This window comes from Falco punctatus (assembly GCF_963210335.1).
Source record: "Falco punctatus genome assembly, chromosome: 9".
Taxonomy (NCBI): domain Eukaryota; kingdom Metazoa; phylum Chordata; class Aves; order Falconiformes; family Falconidae; genus Falco; species Falco punctatus.
The window spans coordinates 10,909,431-10,927,681 of NC_137589.1; the positions used below are offsets into that span (position 1 = coordinate 10,909,431).

The 18,251-nt window shown below is 37.2% G+C and overlaps 1 long non-coding RNA gene across 1 annotated transcript; it reads right to left on the bottom strand.

The window, feature by feature from the left end:
* Nucleotides 1-215: 215 nt before the first annotated feature.
* Nucleotides 216-15,152, bottom strand: LOC308069140. Its single transcript, XR_013930294.1, has 2 exons — nt 3,298-15,152; nt 216-3,109 (listed from the first exon to the last, which is right to left on the bottom strand). It is a non-coding gene; the product is annotated as an uncharacterized lncRNA (long non-coding RNA).
* Between the last annotated feature and the right edge of the window lie 3,099 nt (nt 15,153-18,251).

An 18,251-nucleotide genomic window follows, 5' to 3' on the forward strand; every position in this document is an offset into this window, starting at 1 on the left:
TATTTTACTAGACTTTCAGTCAAGCTCTCCTCTTTTAGATCTCCCACACTTTTAATGTGTGAGCCACTTCTTTCTATACATCACATAGCAAAACAAATTCTGGCAGAACATATACGTTCCTTAAAAAAAAACAACACAAACAAGCAAAAAAACCCCTACAAAACCACACCAAAATAACAAGGAAATCCACCTTCCCCGCCCCCCCCCCCCCCCCCCCCCCCAGTCCTTTCTACATCTACACTAAGGCAAAACTAGTAATGGCAAATGACATGTGTTAAAGAAAAATATTTTAATTAATACCTGAAAGGCAGTTGAGTAACACTTGATTTTGTTTTATAATTTTATATGACATATCTAAGAATCTCATGAACCCCCTAAGCAAGGTCTAAATATATCATAATTCCAAGCATAAACGCTGTGAGATTATCTTTCAGGTGTTTAAAGATAGAAACTAGACCATAGGTCTTCTAGACTGCTTGATGGATGTACCCTTGAAATATTAGAGGTTTTAATTCTTACTATAGATTGAAATGCTTGCAAAGTACGATCAAGTGTGTCACAGATTTTTAAGGGGGGTGGGTTTGTTGTTTTGAGAGAGAAGATTGTATTTGATACCTCTGTCTGCCACAGTGTGTTAGTTCATTTTCAGTAGCTAAGTTTTAGCCTAATAAAAACTGGAGGGGAGGGGTCTTGGGTACCACAACAGCAGAATATCAGTTTGCATAATGTGCTGCAATAAGCTTTGAAATCTGTCACTATTTATGTATGTGCATATTAATTGTTAACTATACCAACATTCATGATGATAAACTTGTTATGCATTTTACCATCTGTGCTTCTTATTGTTTTCTTCTTCTATTCCACTCCCCCCCCCCCCCCCCCCCCCCGAACATCATGACAATAAGGAAAACTTGACTTGGAGTTAACAGAAAAGAATTTGTACCACCTTTCTCTCTAAGCCATGGAGGGAAGGACTGGCATGATGTCAATATGAGTGCTAGTAATCAATTGTGACTCTTTTCATGATATGTAATGAGATTTTTCTTTGTCCTCAATTCAGAGCTATTTTCAATACTGACTCAGAATGGGCTAACGCCGAGATTTATAATCAGCTTTCATCCTTTCCTGTTGCTTCCATTGGGGTATATTCTCTTAACCATAAAAGCAGTAAAATAGTCATTAGTAAAAGCAAAGCTATCCTGGTAATCACGCAAATTGTTCTCATAACCCATGTCAATGGAAGGAAAACACGTGACTGAATAGTACTGCAGCATTGTAAAAATTTGGTCTCCAGCAAGATTAATAGGATGCTGATAGCAAAGTGGTGCCTTCCAGATGGGCCAGACCAAACAGCATTAAGATGTTTTATACTTGTTCTGTCTTGACAACACAATCCTGATAGCACTGAGGTTTAAAAATTTAATGAACAAGAATATTATTATCTATTGAAATATATAGTCTAAAATAGCTAAGGCTTTCTTAGCACCCCATGCTCCATGAACTGACACTTTCATGACTCAGATAAGTCTGTTTATATGACATAACAGGACTCAGACCATATTTTGCTATGATAAAGGATAACTCTTAGGTAGAGACAATGTAAAGTCAAATATGCAAGTTGGGGTAGTATAGATATAGGTTTATATATATATGTACTTCCTACACCTATAGGAAGAAGGGGTAAATAGTTCTTTATTTCAATAGAAAAGTGTTTGAAAAGATACTGTAGCCTTTTTGGAGTGTCCTGTCTGTTCTTGAAACATAGCCCACCAAAGGTAGCTTTTAATTTCCTGAATTAGCCTAATAAGAACAGAGCAACAATACAAAAGAAGTAAATTATATTAGCAGAACTCATGAAATCAGTACAATAAGTTTGTGTGGAAGCTATATGCATCTCTGCTACCTTATTCAGTATCTACTCATATCTGCAAATATTTCAAAGCTAAGATGCTCACAGACAGAAACTGCTGGTCCTTAAAGGTGCAAGATGTAAAATCCCTGTTAGGGTTGAAAAGCATCCCTGGGATCAGGAACTGTAATCCGATCATGTAATAGGCTTGATATATATATAATCCTATTACTGAGCCGTGTGCTTGCATGTCAGAATGAGCAGTGAATAAAGGCTAGATGATGTTTAGGTCACGTTGCTCTTTCAAAACAGAAAATCAACGTGTACCATTCTAATATACAGTGATTTGAAAGGCAGATTTTGGTGTAGGCAACAAATTCATGCCATAAATTAATTTTGCTAAAGGTTTTGAGCTGTCAGTTGTTGGGATTTTTTCCCCTCTCTTTTCTCCACCAGCAATATCAAAAAGGAAGGCTGAAATGGTTTATTTTTTAATAAACCTCGTTGCCCATGATAGATGCCAAACACCAAATGATACCCTATGAATTAAACCCCCATATAATGTCAGTAGGGAGAAATCATCTGTCTGTGAAGAATATACCATTGTATGCAGCTGATAAGAATAAAACTAAATGGCTCATGTCATGTAATTAGCACAGTTATAGTATATTAATCCCTTAACAACATAAAAGCCAGCAAGCATTTGTTGAAAGCCAAGTATATATGGTGATTGACCTGGATTGCTGAGTCTCTTGAATTGCAGTCATGAAGCGGTTAGCAAATTAAGTGCCTTTGCCCTTTCATCACACATTAATCTTGCAAAGAAGACGCTGCAAATGTTTTATGCAAGTATCGCACCAAAGAAGTGCTGGCAGTAGCTTTTTTTGGCCCACTTGTCATCATTCTTGAGGTAGGAGACACCCAAAAAGGAACTGCACTCCACACTTTTTCTAGTGTTGAAGCCTGAACCAAGATAAAAGTATTACAGTAGGCCAATAAATTTCCTTTGGAAGTTTCATTTCTCAAAACACAGCAGGTATCAAATTCCTTCATGCACCTAATTTTGTTTCAGTAGTGCTAAATGTGTGTTTTTGAATACAGTGTGATGTAGGAAGTTTTGTTCTGTCTGTCTATTTGGTATAACTATGGACTATGTGAACCCGATTTTGAATCACAGAACGGTTTGGGTTGGAAGGGACCTTAAAGACCATCCAGCTCCAAGCCCCTGCCACGGGCAGGGACACCCTCCACCAGCCCAGGCTGCCCAAAGCCCCATCCAACCTGGCCTTGAGCACTGCCAGGGATGGGGCACCCACAGCTGCTCTGGGCAGCCTGGGCCAGCGCCTCACCGCCCTCACGGGGAAGAATTTCCTCCTGTCCTTTCCCTTTCCTGCTTGCTGCAGCCTCCCCACTTATCCAGCAGACCCAGGGCACAAGGAAAGCAGAACTTGCCCTTCAGGGTCTCCTCTGTGAGCACAGGGGGGATGGCTGAGCTCTGCCTAGGGCTGGGCAGTTTTGGTGAACAAACCCATAAACTATGCCATCATAAGTAAGCATGCACGCAAATATATTTATATGTCTAAATGCTGTTTTAATTATAAATATGTAGGAAGTGAGACTGAATTATCTGCTCAGCCCTTGACATGGTGTTTCCATTTCAGGGTCTGCCAAGCCTTGTGGGGAATCCTTGTGCTACTGCCACACACCAGATATCTCATTGCTGTCTTCAGGTGGCAATTTGTATTCTAAGTGGGGAAAAATTACCATCTCAGCAGCATATCGGTATCTGGTAAAGCAGTAGCCAAAAGAACGGTGAATAAATAAATCAATGTGAATGCTACTTGAACATCTAGAAGTGTATCAGTCTGTACTCTGTTGAGTAGAATAGTTTTTTCCAGCATTGGTCTAAGTGGGGAGATACTCTGCAAGTACCTGAAAACTGGTAATGTTGAGGATGTGCATTAGTTATGTTGCTATCTAGCGTTATCTTGATTTCAGTATTTATATTCTTTACTTGGGAGATTTACTACAGTAGAAAGACAATCCTTTGTTAAGAAAGTTCAATAGTCCAAGCAGACAAAGGGTTTATATTCTTTCTAAAAGTACTATTAGGAAAAGAGGCAGAGAAAACCTTGGAATTTGCTCCATGTCTTTTGAATCCCAAACAAATGCTTATGTTCTCAAGGATCTCAAGTCCCTAGAATATTTAACTTAGTACAGTCACATTTTATACTTTCATCCTGAAGCAGCCTGTTTTGCATCGTTACGAGCTGGACATAGAGAAATTAATTTTGTGGGTGGGCTGTTGGAATAAATGGTTGTCTGGTATCAGCGTGATTTATGTTAAAAGCTAATATTAGGTGAATGTGCAGTATTTCACAAATCTCACACCTTTTCTAAACCCAGTTGAAGAGCTTGTGGTTTGTCCTCATCATTCTTGAATTATCCTCCGATATAAATATATGATTTATCAGTGGTGACAGATGCTGCCTTGGCTTTGCAGTTCCTATTATGTTAATGGACTATAGTTTGCTGGAAAATGCCTTTTCTCAAATGGCCTGTCCTTGTTCAACAGCACTGAATTATTGTTTCACCAGCTTTAGTTTCTTCTTATAATTAACTTTCAAATGTGCTGTAGGAACATAAGGAGCAAACAAACTCATTTTACAGTAACCTGTAAATAAAACCGTTTCCAAAACAAAACTGACAGTTAATACCAAGCAGTAATGCAGTTTGCTGCCACTAGAGAGAGTCACAAAATGAGTTACATATGGACATGAAATACTGATGAATAACTCAGACTGCTTTGCTTCATTTTTTTCATATATACTGTGCACAAAGGTGTCTAGAGCAAGGGCAGGAGAAGGGAACAGAACAGCTTTCAGAGTTTACTGACATTTACTTTCTTCTCTCCTTTAACTATTTTCTTGTGTTTTCTAATTAATCATATAGGTTACTTACCAGTTCCTGATTACTGCTATTCTGTAGTTTACCAGTTTTGGGTGTGATCTACGATATGATCTGTTCTAATTCTTCTTCCAAAAATGACAGTGTTCAACATCTTCACACTTCTCATCCAAATCTTTGTAGACATTGCTAGTGGATGTCTGCATTATATGGTGCATCACAAAGCAGCTATCAAAAGGTTCATTTTTAAAGCAGCAGTGAGTGATACTGGAAGAAAAAGTGTTCCTATTAAGTTCCTTTTATAATCAAACAGTATGGATAACTATGATGTTGTACTGAACTCTATGCTTTCATTATATTCACTTGTGTTGCAAAATGTTCAGCCTTTAAGGCTTTAAGAAAATGTGTTTATGCAAGTCAGAGCTACAAAAACCTAACTGGTTTACTTCAGGTTTCTTTTGAGCATCTGTCTGTGTAAATGTGGCTAGATAATAGTTTTTTCCTACCAAGCAAAAATTGTTACTTTAATGGCTATTTTTTAAAAAATAGATCTTCAGGGTAAAGCTATTTCATAACCGTAATCTTTTTAGTCAAATGCTGATAGTGTATTTAAAATCAAAACCATGTATTTTGCAACATACAGGAAGCTATCATAATTTTGGTAGGTAAAATAGTATTTAGCTTATGCATAGAGCTCTTGAAATCCATGCATTTATACATTTTCCTTTCTATTAAAACTGAGATGTCTGCGGCACACGGAAGGATGGCTTGTTCCAGGTGGCCCATAGATACAGTGCCACAACTGAGAGACTCAGTGTGTTAGTGCATCTGTGATTTGAGTAGCAGAAATTTATCAGAAAAGGAAATCTGAAAAAATATAATTTTTTTATAAAGCTTATTGCTTCATTTTCTAGAACAATGAGCTTTAAGATGCTCCCATGAAAGTCAAGGCACAGGGACAACTAGGGAAACCTTGATATCAGAGAGGATGGATGACAGGGCTTCTCACAGTAAAGAGCTGCAAAAATTTGTAGTGTGTTTTTTGAAGAAAAACTATATAAGGACAGATCTTGCCTTAAAAGAAAATAACATACCCCACAAAAAAAAAAAAAAAAAAACCCAAACAAACAAAAAAACAACCCAAAATATCCTAAAGCAAGCAAAAAAACCTCACAAGGCAGAAGGACCTGGGTTTTGCAAAGAAATCTTGGCCATATCAACAAGACAAGAAAAATGCTCTAAACCTTAGGAAGGACTTCAATAATAATAAAAGTATTTCTGCCTTAAGAGGACTCTTGTAAAAGGAAAAATGATCCTACAAGCATGTGGTATTTTTTTCTGATCATACAAACAATTTCTGTGTAATGCTAGTTTTCATTTTTTGGCAGCTACTGTTTACAAGGTTCAAGCAAGCAAGAACAGCAATAAAAGAAGTGAGAAGAATATCAGTTTCCTAGATCAGGAGGAAGCAGATCTCAGTTTGATCAATTACTGTGTTAATTTCCCTGCATCAACAAGACTCAGCTTTTCACCACCGGAGAGGAACATGGTGTAAAACCGATGAAGGCAGTGCTGGACTATGGTTGCCATTACAGAATAGTGACTTTACTTGAGGGTTAGGTTTGAGGTTTTTCTTTTTCTTTGTTTTGGTTTAGTATTTCAAAGCAGGGAATTATTGGATTAGTGTTTCCTATTTTATTGATGTCAAGATGTTCTTTCTGTTCCAACAAGCTTTTATGTTTTAAGAAACCAGCAGGTCTGAAGGCTCTATTCCTTCAAGAAATTATGCTGAGGTTTTCCTCTACTGCCACTGGTAGCAGTGGTTTAAAATATAGATAAGCAAAAAGTCCTTTGACCAAATCAATACTTAGATAAGAGATATTTATGCACCTTTTCATTTGATTTACACAGGACCAGATTTATCTTCCCTGAGAAACCAATCCTGTGGTTAGAGGAAGAAGGCCTACAAGCATATGGTGTGAAATATGTTAGAGACTCAGGATTTAACTTCATGTGTCAAAAACGTGTCAGTATAACTCCAGGTCAGTTCTACAGAAAGTTACATTGTAATTAATTTTTTTAAAAAAATCAGGCCTACCTCAGTCCAAAGATTGGTGATGATCATGATGTTTGAAAGATAAACCAGAAATGCTAAGCGTAATCTGTGCTCTAACTTAAATCCTACCCACTGCAACAGAAGGGAAAAGAGAAGGCTTTGCAGAAAAAGGGAGATGTTACCTCACTATTTAGAAACAGATGTTTGGGTTGGTTTGTTGTAATTTTGTTAGACTTTCAGAGTGTTGATTTTTTACCTATAAAGATCTGGAGGAAAAGTTAAGTCCTGCTAATGGGAACACAAATATAATCTGATAGCTAATGCAGTCACATTACCTGGAAATTGTTTCTCAAGCCATCTAATCAGAAGCTAATTTACACAAAAAAAAGCAGTGATATACTGGGTCTGTGAATAGAGAAGAGCAAGGTCCTCCTTATCACTTCCTGCAGACTGTACTGGAGATAGGCTTATCTAAGGGTCTTGCAGGTGGAATCAGATTTGACTGTGGCTTTCACAAAACAGACTTTTTCCTCCGCTTCCACTTATAGAGCCCTTCTTAACAAAATGAGACTAAAACAAACAGGGGCAGATTACCGACAAAAAATTTGTAAAGGAAAAAAAATGTGTTGATTAATTTCAGTGATGTCCTTTTCCTTTTTATCTGCAGTGATGTTAACAATTGCAGTGCTATTTTTCTGCTGATGTGATGTGCAGGGAAAAGCTAGTCTCCATAAAGCTGAGGCTTGACCCTTTGAGTTGCTGAATGTCCAAAACTCCATTGACAGTACTAAGAACGTTTCTGTCTAATCAACTTCAGTCATATGGAGGTCTCAGTAACCGCTGTGAATAACATTTTGTCTAACATTGATTTCAGCCAGGAGATTGCCTAAATTTACTCAACTTTTCCTTTTACTGAGGACTGTGCAGCAACCCCCCAGATCACTTTGTCTTAAAATGCTCTTTGAATGTAGATTATAGACCATGGGATTGTGAAACATAGAGAAAGACATAGGCCAAAGACAAACGGTTTGGGAACATTATTGGATTTTTTTTAATTTATATATTTTTAAAAAATATGTATTTATTTAGTATTCCAGTATTCATCTGTACACACTGGAAGTTTAGGATTTGTTTTAGACTTCTTTTAAAATTTCATTTACTTTTACCTTTTTTCCTCTGTCTTTTTACAAAATACTTCCCTCTAGAACAGACTTTCTGCATCAAAGTGCTGAACTAGTTTCTCCACTAAATGCATAGAAACTATTAAATCCAGACTTCCTTACAGTATCTTAAAAATATCATGAAATAGCCATCTTCACAATTTCTCCAGCTTTTGTCCAATTTGTTATGATTAAAATAGTGAACTCATCTGCATGAGAATCTTGGTGGATTTTTGCTTGTTATTTCAGCTAAGTTCTACACTCTGTGCTGACATAGGAACAGGTTGTTAGTACTGAAGCTGTAAGTATGCAGTCAAAAAAATAATTCCCCTTTATCTGTTTGATATCCCCACACAGACACTTAAAAGGTTAACACTCAGAGATTAATTTCTTAATACTTTGTGCATGTCAATTTGACTAGATCATGGCAGCTGGAGTCATTTAGAAAAGTACTTGGTGAAAGCAATTTTTCAAACTTGCCACCGATCTCTGCAGGGTGAGATGTTTTCCAGCTTAGGTTGTAACATAACTAATTTGGAAACAGTATGGTGTTTTTTTTTGTTATCATCACAGCTAAAATAATAATAATAAAAAAGATAAACCTATGCAATTAATTCACAGATAATCTACACAAAAATAGAAATCACATCAATTGTAGCTGTTTTTTCTTCTCCCTTCCCTCTTCTCTCTCAGCTCCAAATCCCTCTTATCCATTATTCAGCCTAAATATCTTCCTACCAAATCTTAGGGTAGTACTCCCAGTTCAGGTGATGGTTCTTTGCAGCTTTCCACTCAGTTTCTCTCTTCGGTCGTTATCTCACAGATTCACAAGCATTTAAAAAATAATAGCTGGTGAAATTCCTCTGAAATTCCCCAAGAATATTTAATAGAAATCATAGATACTTGCCAACTAAAACCCCTCAGGTTGTTCCTTGTGCTGCTAGTGAAATCAGTATTTACTCAATACATACAAAATATAAGTAGTATGTTTGCTGCATTTTTTTTAACGACAACGGAAGATGCTTTAAATTCTTTGGTTTATTTCACACACTTTCTGTTGGGTATTTCCAATGGGGATCGCATGCCTGCTTAGAGAATTATGTTGTACATGTAAAAAACAGCCCGATTTATTTCCAGAAAAGGTTCTGGAAAAATCAGATATAACAGGTAACTTTGTTATAATAAGGAAAAGGTGGTTTCATACAGAAGCCTGGACCTGGTAAGAATGTTACGTGCTGGTAGCTGAGCAGTTCTTGGGCATTCATGTATGTGGTACTGATGGTGAAACAAATACTTGTGTGGAAGTAAACTTAATTCGATGACATAGTTAGACATTTTCTGGGGTTTTTTTGAGACAATAGATGAAGAAAATGTTTTTTAATATGCAAACTAAAAGTATTTTTCCTGTATTTCAATGATGTTTTTCGTGTACCTGAAGGGTTACAGATTAAATTAAATAAAAATTAGAGTTAATCTGTTATCTTTTATTTGGGAAATCTAATTATGATTAATAAAAGCTAAATGTCAAGACATACCTCCTGAAGAGGTATGACTGAACCCTCCATCAGCTGGCTACCAAAAGGCATGATGAGGTTTTGACATACGCGAATCATAATTAGTTGTAGTTCATGGAATTAAATCTGGATTTTCTACAGCTTTTGGTGTGCAGAACTCCATTTTAATGAACTGTTGGTAGTCCTTTGGAGTACCTCTGGAAAGTACGTATCACTGTGTTTACCTTCTGTCAAAACAAACTTCTCACTGGCTATATAGGTGTAATGGCACAACAATGCTTTGTGAGACTGTAAAGTGTGTGGTGTATTTGTCTTTGAGCCATTGCAGTTCATGCATATCATGATAACACCACAGTTCTATGGGAATGTGAAATCACATATTAAGTGATGAAGTATTGGGCAATTCAGTGTACACTTAAGCAGACTTCAGACTGAGTTTATGTTTAGAATTTACAGCCAGTTACCGAGTAATTAAAAACTTTGCCTTCAAATGAAGCCTGTGTCTGGAAGTAGTTTCTGTTTTTTCTGGTTTCAGTTCAGGCACCTTTAACAAACAGGAAATTTTCTTTCCAGTTGATGTAAATTAGGGCAGAGTAACACCCATCTGTCATCTGTGGTGGTTTAACCAAAGTATGTTTTAGAGACCAATACAGAGAAACCTTAATCATTGTATTACATGGCATCACAGTGGTGGTGTGTATGGTGACACGTTAACCAAGTTGTATTTGGTTCCACTTTGCTGCAGAGCAGGGATTTCAGGGATCTCTTTCTAGTAAGGAAAAAATAATATATAGTGTGCTGTTACTGTCATTATTTGGGACCCCGCTACAGGCAAAGTGGCCTTTGATTGGAGAATTCAGAAAAACAGGAATGATTTCGGGAAGTTTTCCAGTGATCTAAATGACATGAGTTAAGAAGAGTGGCAGACTGCAGAAGAATGAATCTTTAACTTTAGTTTTTCCATTGAAGCTGTTTTTCTCTATTAAATCTGACTCAAAATATCTGAGATTAAACTCAACAGATAAAAGATGCTGTTGGGTTACTTAGTCTTTTGTCTCAAAATGGAAATTATTTTCAGAGCTGTGATGGAATCTTTTGCCAAAATAATTACAAAATTTTGAGAAAATGTCAGTGCCTTGTCTTAACACTTTACCATTTCATTAAGGTTTGTGTTTCATTTATGTCCGTCATCCACTTTGTCAGAATTAGAAACATTTACACCACAGCCCCCACCCTGCTTCTGTAATTGCTGATAGGGAAGGAGTGATAATACCTAAACTGAATGTCAGAGATGCAGATTCAGGTCCCCATTTGCCCAATTTGAAGCAACAAGTAAACTTGGGAGGTCTGTCTCTGGTTGAGACAATATATTTAACCTTAATATCATTATATTAATAACTCATCTTCTGGATTTAAATTTTCATGAAACCTTTCCCATTGGTGCCCTGACTTCACTAAAGCTTGTTAAAATTTTTCAACACAACTTTTTCCCTTGCGGAAAACACTGATTTGATTTTCCAATAACAAAATCAGCCTACAGCAAATTTTCAAATTACCCTTCCCAATATCTTTAACTTGCTGAAACACTTTAAACTTTTTTTTCAGTTTAAAACGTTAATTTTTTTTCTGAATAAAATAATATGAAGTGTTTAGCACCTCTCACAGTAAATTCCTTGTGTAGGATTGTCTTGGATAGCTCTTCATAAGCACTGTGATTCTGCACTGCAGTTAATTGGACCTTTATGTAATGTCTGGGTGTTTTTCACTGCATTTTTTTTTACCTCAGTGCAATAATTCTACTGATACTTATTAAAAACAGAGCTTTTATGAGATACATAGGAAAATTAAGATGTTTTGGGACATAGATCAAAGGAATGCCACTAGCTTCTACCCAAGAAGGTTACAGAAGTTTTTACTTTTTCTAGAAAAGTGGTAACCAAATTACTGGATAAGACAACTCAGATGACAAGATGTTGAATAGCCGCTCTCCTCTCATTAGAAAGGCTGCTTCACTGTGCAGGGATGGCTTTATACTGCTCATCCAACTGTCTTTTGCTCGTCTGGATCTTGCCACAGCCATCATTCCCAAGGCAGTTAAAAACATATTTAGAGGATCGCTAAGGTGCCAAATAAGCCTTACAGTTAGTGCTGCTAAAATTCCCCCACGAATAAAAAAAAAAAGTTATTTCCTTTTTTTCATGTTTTGGCTTTGGTTTTCACATTTAAAAAGGCAAACCTGGTTATGAAATGTGAGATATCCTTGTTCATCCAGTCTTGTGAAAAAGCTGCATTTACATTAGCTTTTGAATAAACTCAGTGTCTGCAGGTTCCTGTGAGAACACTCTGTGCTGCACTACTGTGTAAGGAGATACTCTCAGAGCTCAGAATCTGATGGGAAATATGAAACAGTGGCAATACTAACATTTTCTCACAAGATTTTCTGCCAAGTTCTGCAGACTTGGAAAACTTGGAGAAACAACAGATTATTTTTCAATATTTTTTTTTAATACTTATTCCAAACATCCCTCGACCCATGATCTGTTTAAGGTACTCCCATCACCAGTCTAAGCTCTTAGTGGTTAGCACATACACAGAGTCATCTAGTTTTCCTAACCAGAAATCCCACCAAGTAAAAAGATGGCAAACTTTGTCAGCCAAGCTGAAAGGTCACCTTTTTTCAATCAATATCAGTCCTGTAGTGTAAACAAAAACACTTAGTGCGTGAAATCTAGAATAGGACTCCTTGATACTGCTCCCAGTCATTGTGTGGGGGCAGACAGGTCAGTGGGGAATGGCTTGCATAGAACAGCCAGCAGGACTGATCTGTGAAGAATAGCTGACTTGGTGTAAATTTAGGTGTATTTGGTTATTTATGCAAGTACTGTTCTTGGACTGTTGCTGTGTGAGAGTGCAGAGACACAGGAAGGGTGGCTGGGGTGGTTGTGTTTTAGCCTGTTACAGAGGGATGTGCTGCAGCGTGCGTGTTGGAGCCCTTGCTATTTGGAAGCATGCTGCGAGGATGATGAAGCTGGTGCCTGGGTGCCTCGTAGCTGTTGCCTGTATGTACTATACAGCTCCTTCAGGTGTTGTCCCTGAACTAGGAGGATCTGGGCAATAACTTTCCGGTTATGCAATATTTTTGAGGCATTTCATGGCTGAATATTTGGATCTTTTACATTGTCGTGCTGACTTTCAAGTTATGCTCCCACCCATGTGCTTGGACCCCTGGCAAAAGCATCTTCCTGTAAGATTTTTCTCCCCATCCTGCAGCATTTAATGCACCGAGCAGAACAAAATCTGTCACATGGTGAATAAGCTATTTAAGAATGAAAAGAAAACAAACTCTCCAAGTGCATAACCTTAAAGAAATTTTAATTAATGTCAGCAGGGAAATCTCTGTGGGGAAAAAATGGAACTGTGTTTGCTCTGGTTTCACAAAGCCTTTCTGCCTCTCTCCTCCCCAGCTGGTTTCCTCCACAGATAAAAACCGCAGTCTCCAAATGCAGAGAGATAAATATTGGCAGCTCTCAGGTTTGCTTTTCATCCCATGCCTGATGGGAAAATGCCAGTCAGTTTTTAAGCTTTTCCAAGTGAGCCTTTAGGGGCTTATTCACCAGACTTTGAATTTCTGGTAAACTGTTCCCTGCAGCTTTGGTCGTGAGATACAAAATTCATTTCTATCCCATTTTCAGTTTCTGATTTGCTGCCTAAATTTATTATGAGTCGATTCTTAGAGGGCTGGTTTTTTTTGTTTTGGGGGTTGGTTTTGTTTGAGTTTTTTTAACTCTCCTGAGCTTTACTCCCATTATTGTAGGCAGTGTTTTTAAGGCATATCCTCCAACCTGGTTTTAGTTAGTGACAAACCTTATCTTTCTGCTTCCATAAAAATATCCACGAAGGTTTCTAAAATGTTTGCTAATCAGAGGTGATTCTTGCTGTATTTGATGGACCATGCAATTTTCTATCAGTGAATCGCCATTCCTGCCAGGCCAAAAGGTTCATTACTTATTGCTAGTATGGCTACAAAACAGCATAGGTGGAAGGATATTGTACGAATAAACCCCAGAAAGACTCAGAGGAAATTTCAGCCAATGTTGTGTTTATAGCCAAAAATTTAGGTAATCTAAGTGGAGTGGTGGTTTTCAAGAGAGCTGTATGAGCATACTATTACTAAAGTAGGGCAGCTCCTGAAAGAAGAGCTGTTTTCATGATAGGGGAAGTTAACACATTTAATAAGAAGAAAAATAAGAAAAAAAGTAAGGAAATTAAGTTCTATCAACTTGATTTCACTGCACTACACATACCACATTTAGATAAGCCTATGGTAGGAACCATGCTGCATTTTCAACTAATTAACATCCCCCACACCATCTATCTATTTATTTACTTATTTATTTATTTAGGGAAGCCTTTTTGCTTCTGTCACCTTTTATCAGTTTTGGGTTTTTCTATCCATGTAATTCAGTGGGATAAAGTGCAGACACGCAAATAAGCGACTGGAGTGAGTTGATACCTGATAGTTGGTTATGTATTTGGAATTTGAGTTAAATTAACTCTGTTTTACTAATGACTGATCTGGTGTGGTTGGTTCTACTTTAGCTAAGAGGACTCACAGAGATCATTGCTGTTCACGGGTGTACGCTTGGTGACTGGGGGTAACTTGTTCCTGTCAGAGCTCTGAGTTATATGGGCTGCTGCTTTACCAGAGAAAAAAGATAACAGTGATTTTTAAATACTGATGTAATTCCAAGTGCTTTATAGTCTTCCTCAAGACTCTCTGTTGTTTTCTTTAATTGTAAAAACTGTTTTGTAGTCAGACATGACAAGAGTTGGGTTTTTTCAACTCTTATAACTTATGTCCTTATTCTTATGTGAAGGGACTTATTCTTTACTAGTCTTGCAGAAACTATTAGGTAAGAAAGACAGATCTGTCTGTTTTAAAGGGGGATTATTTTTTTCATTTAAGATTCTGATTATACATAATATTGTTTACATAGTACTGTGAAATACTCCTCTAAAGTAACAGAAAAAAAATAATGAAGAATATTTATTCTCATGTTAGAATGAAGAAACCTCCTTAACATAGGCACAGTTTTTTCAATTGTATATCACAGTCCTGTGGACTATTAGAAAGCTGGTGCTGTAAACAGGGCTAATGCTGTGTATTGGATGGGAAACAACTGGATATGAACATACAGCAAGATCAGCACACAGAACTGCAGCCCAGTTTGCTCCTAATTTCTCCCTTTTCACTCTTTCCCTTTCCCCCCTTTTTTTTCTTAATTTTTCCATTTCCCTTTTATTTTAATAGGTGTTTTCAGCAGGTGACAGACTTGCAGCTAACTCCTAAACCTGTGCATGGTGAAAAGCCATTAATCTAATCCCTTTCTTATTCATAATACCAGATCATAAGTACCCTGCTCCTGTTAGTCAACAAAACCCAAGTGAATGACGGTATCAAGCAGATGCAGGAGCAAAACTGCATGTTTACTTACAGTTGACTCTCCTTCAAGGAATGACCTCCTAGCCCGATGGGCTAGGAGGCTCCTCCGCATGCTGCTTAGGTCCAGCTCCCTTATATTAGATTGACCTAAAGCCATTGATCCAGCACACTAGTGTGTACTATATGGTACTTCTGATTTCATTATCATCACAATTTTATTTAAATTTAAATCTTTAAATTCCAAATGTTTAAAATGAGAGGGTTGTAGGGCTGCAGGAGTCCTGATTTTGTCACCTGAAATTGAAGGTATACATTTTATGCCGCAGGGTGCAAGATTATGTAAAGTGTGCAAGGCTTAAAGGATGCACCTGGAGGACTGTACGGGTTAGAAAAAAGGAAAAGCTGGCCTGGTCTAGCCCATGCTGAAGGGAACTGGTACTATTCTTGTGAACTGGTGGGAATATTTGTGAGCTTGCAGCTATTAGAGGAAATACATTTCTGAGCTTAGTGACTAAGTTGGAATTTTGCTATTCCTCACAGGGGGTATTTTAGCCATTGTTACAAGGCTGTGTGGCTATTTAAAATGAACTATTCTGCAGGAACCTGAGTATTTTCACTTTTGAAAATCTCAACAGTTTTTTGGCATTAAAAATGATATAAGGATGAGGTGCGTTACAGATAACCTTGCAACACTGTACCAGAAGAAAACAGAGACACTGGCATCATAGCGGTGAATTCTGCACGTCACGGTTTCACAGTTTTGTGGTATTGTTAATGCCAACAGGCATTGATGTGGTGCTACAGAGGTCAGAATATATATCAATAGGTGCTATATAATTTTCGAAGACAGATAACATATTATCACATTTTTTTTTAAGAAATTATATTTTCCCTTATAGCTGTGCTTTTCCGCTTTGATCAGAGGGAGATTCAAATTGCTTGAGAACACTGCAATCTCATTGCTGCACTAGTTTGGCTTGAAAACATGTTTTGCATCTTCTGCACACCTAAAGACATCATCGTAAAATGGCTGGCTATACTTTAGCGGGGCTAAAAGATGAATTTTGTCATTGGATGGTTAACTCCATCTAAGAAGAAAAGATGTGCTCTCTGAAATAATTGCATGTGAACAATCATGGATTAACTGAATTTAATCTGATAAAGACAACTCAATACCTAATTAGTCTCTTGTCTTTGTTGCATGTTTTGAAGCTTGAGGTTCATCATTAATGGAAGTAATTAAGCGAACAAGTATTTTATCACCAACAGCATTCTGAGAGAAGGGGACAAGTTGGCAGTGAAGGGATAGGACAAAGGCATGGGTGGATCAATAACATGCAGGTCTGCCTTTCCTAATGACAACTATTGTGCTTCCAATTCTAATTGCTTTGATAGTGCCCAGGGAATCTCTGTTGAAGTGTGCAGAGATAAATTGAGATGAAGGATTTACACAATAATCTTGTAAAGGTGACCGCTGTACTTTGAATTGCCACTTTTTTGTTGCTTAGAGGACTTATTAATCAGTTATGTAACTTATTAGAGCTTGTGCAAAGGACAGATTGAATAGGGTCTGCTTAGCAACTAATACTACAGTTATGATTTTCTCTCGACAGCCAAGGTTAAGTTGCAAATTTGTACTGCAACTCATTACTATTTGCAAAGGATTAGCCTTTATATTGTCATTCTTGCTTCATTATACTAAAAGGTCATTTGCCAATTGTCCATGTTACAAAATGAAGAGAATCTACACCTTTAAAAAAACCCAAACCAATCAATTCTCAAGAAAATATGCTGATAAAGGCAAAATATTTGCCAAAGGCTCATAGTAAGATATTGTACTTACCTCTGTTGCATTTGCTAGTCAAAACACTTAGTAGATAGGATGAGAATAAGCAAAGGTATTTTGATATATACTACATTTTGAACATGGAACAGCTATAAGAAATTCTAGATTTCAGAGACCTGAAAATAAAGGAGGATTCTCTTGGGCAGATCCGTATGACAAGACTAAAATTCAATATTTAGCGTCCACTGAGCTTGGATCATGCAGAAATACCAGGAAATTGACAGTATATTAGATGAAGGAATACAAAAACTGTGTTTAGTTATGCAGAAACTTACCACATAGAAACACAAATAACTCCTAAATAGCTCCTAGTAACATATGCCCTAACAAAAGAATTAATTTGCATTGGTGGGATGATGAAAATAAATGGAGCTGCACACTGTTGCCTTACTGTTAATGTATGCAGTGAAAGTGTGCGATAGCTTCTCATGAAGGTTTGATTATAAACCCCATGTAGGAACTGTGAAGAGAAGGGAACACTTCAGAAAAAATCCTGGTCCTCTTTTAGATACCTGTTAGCATCAAAAGGTACTTGTGGAAAGGGGTTGCTTTTAGTCTAACAATTTATATTTGAAGCTGTGACTTCTACCAAATCTGTTTAGAGAGGAGAATAGAAAAGCAAAAAGAATAAAGATTAGTTCCATGGGGCAGGAGCTGTGAAGCTCAACTCAAGAGAGGAAATAATGAGAACAAGGGATACTTTGAGAATCCAGACATAATCGGGATATAATTTGCAATTGGGAGATAAACATTTGAGTCATTCCCAGCAAGCTGGAAACTCCCTGTGGTAGTGTGACTCAGAAATGAAGGCATTTGTAAGTATTTCCATGGCAATATGCTCCTCCACAATTTTTATTCATATCCTGCAGCAATTCACAACGTTCCTCAGAAAGGCAGGGGCTGTGGCAAAGAACAGGTAGTTTGTCAGCACTGTTACTAATGTCTGCAATAACAGAAGCATTTGGTGTCAAAGAGACTTTTTTTCCTTTTTTTGGGTACAGGTGCTTGATTACGTTGGCAGGAAGGCCTTGGCTTGGAAGCAAAGTGACCTTTCATATATTAGCTATAATGGTATTTTTTTTAAAAAGCTGATGGAAGAGTTAGGAAGGGCATGTAAATAATTGGCAAGTAGAGAAGAACACATGATTGTCAAGGTCATCTGTTAGAGCTGTTTTGGACCATGAATAAGTGGCATATCAGAGGATGGCATAGTATGGAATTAAAAGAAATAAAGCAAGAAAAGGAAAGCATTAGCTTACAGCTGACTGAAAAATAAAGATGTTGCAGCAATGTGATTGTTATAGCTCATTGATCCTTAAACTATTTTTGACACTCCAGTGGCATATTGATTCAAAACATTGTTATGTGGGAAAGATGTATAGATTTACAGAATGGTTGGTAAATTGTTAACTAAAATAATTATCATGGGTTCACGGGATTTTGAGGGCTTCTAGCTATGTTGCTATGTTGTAAAAT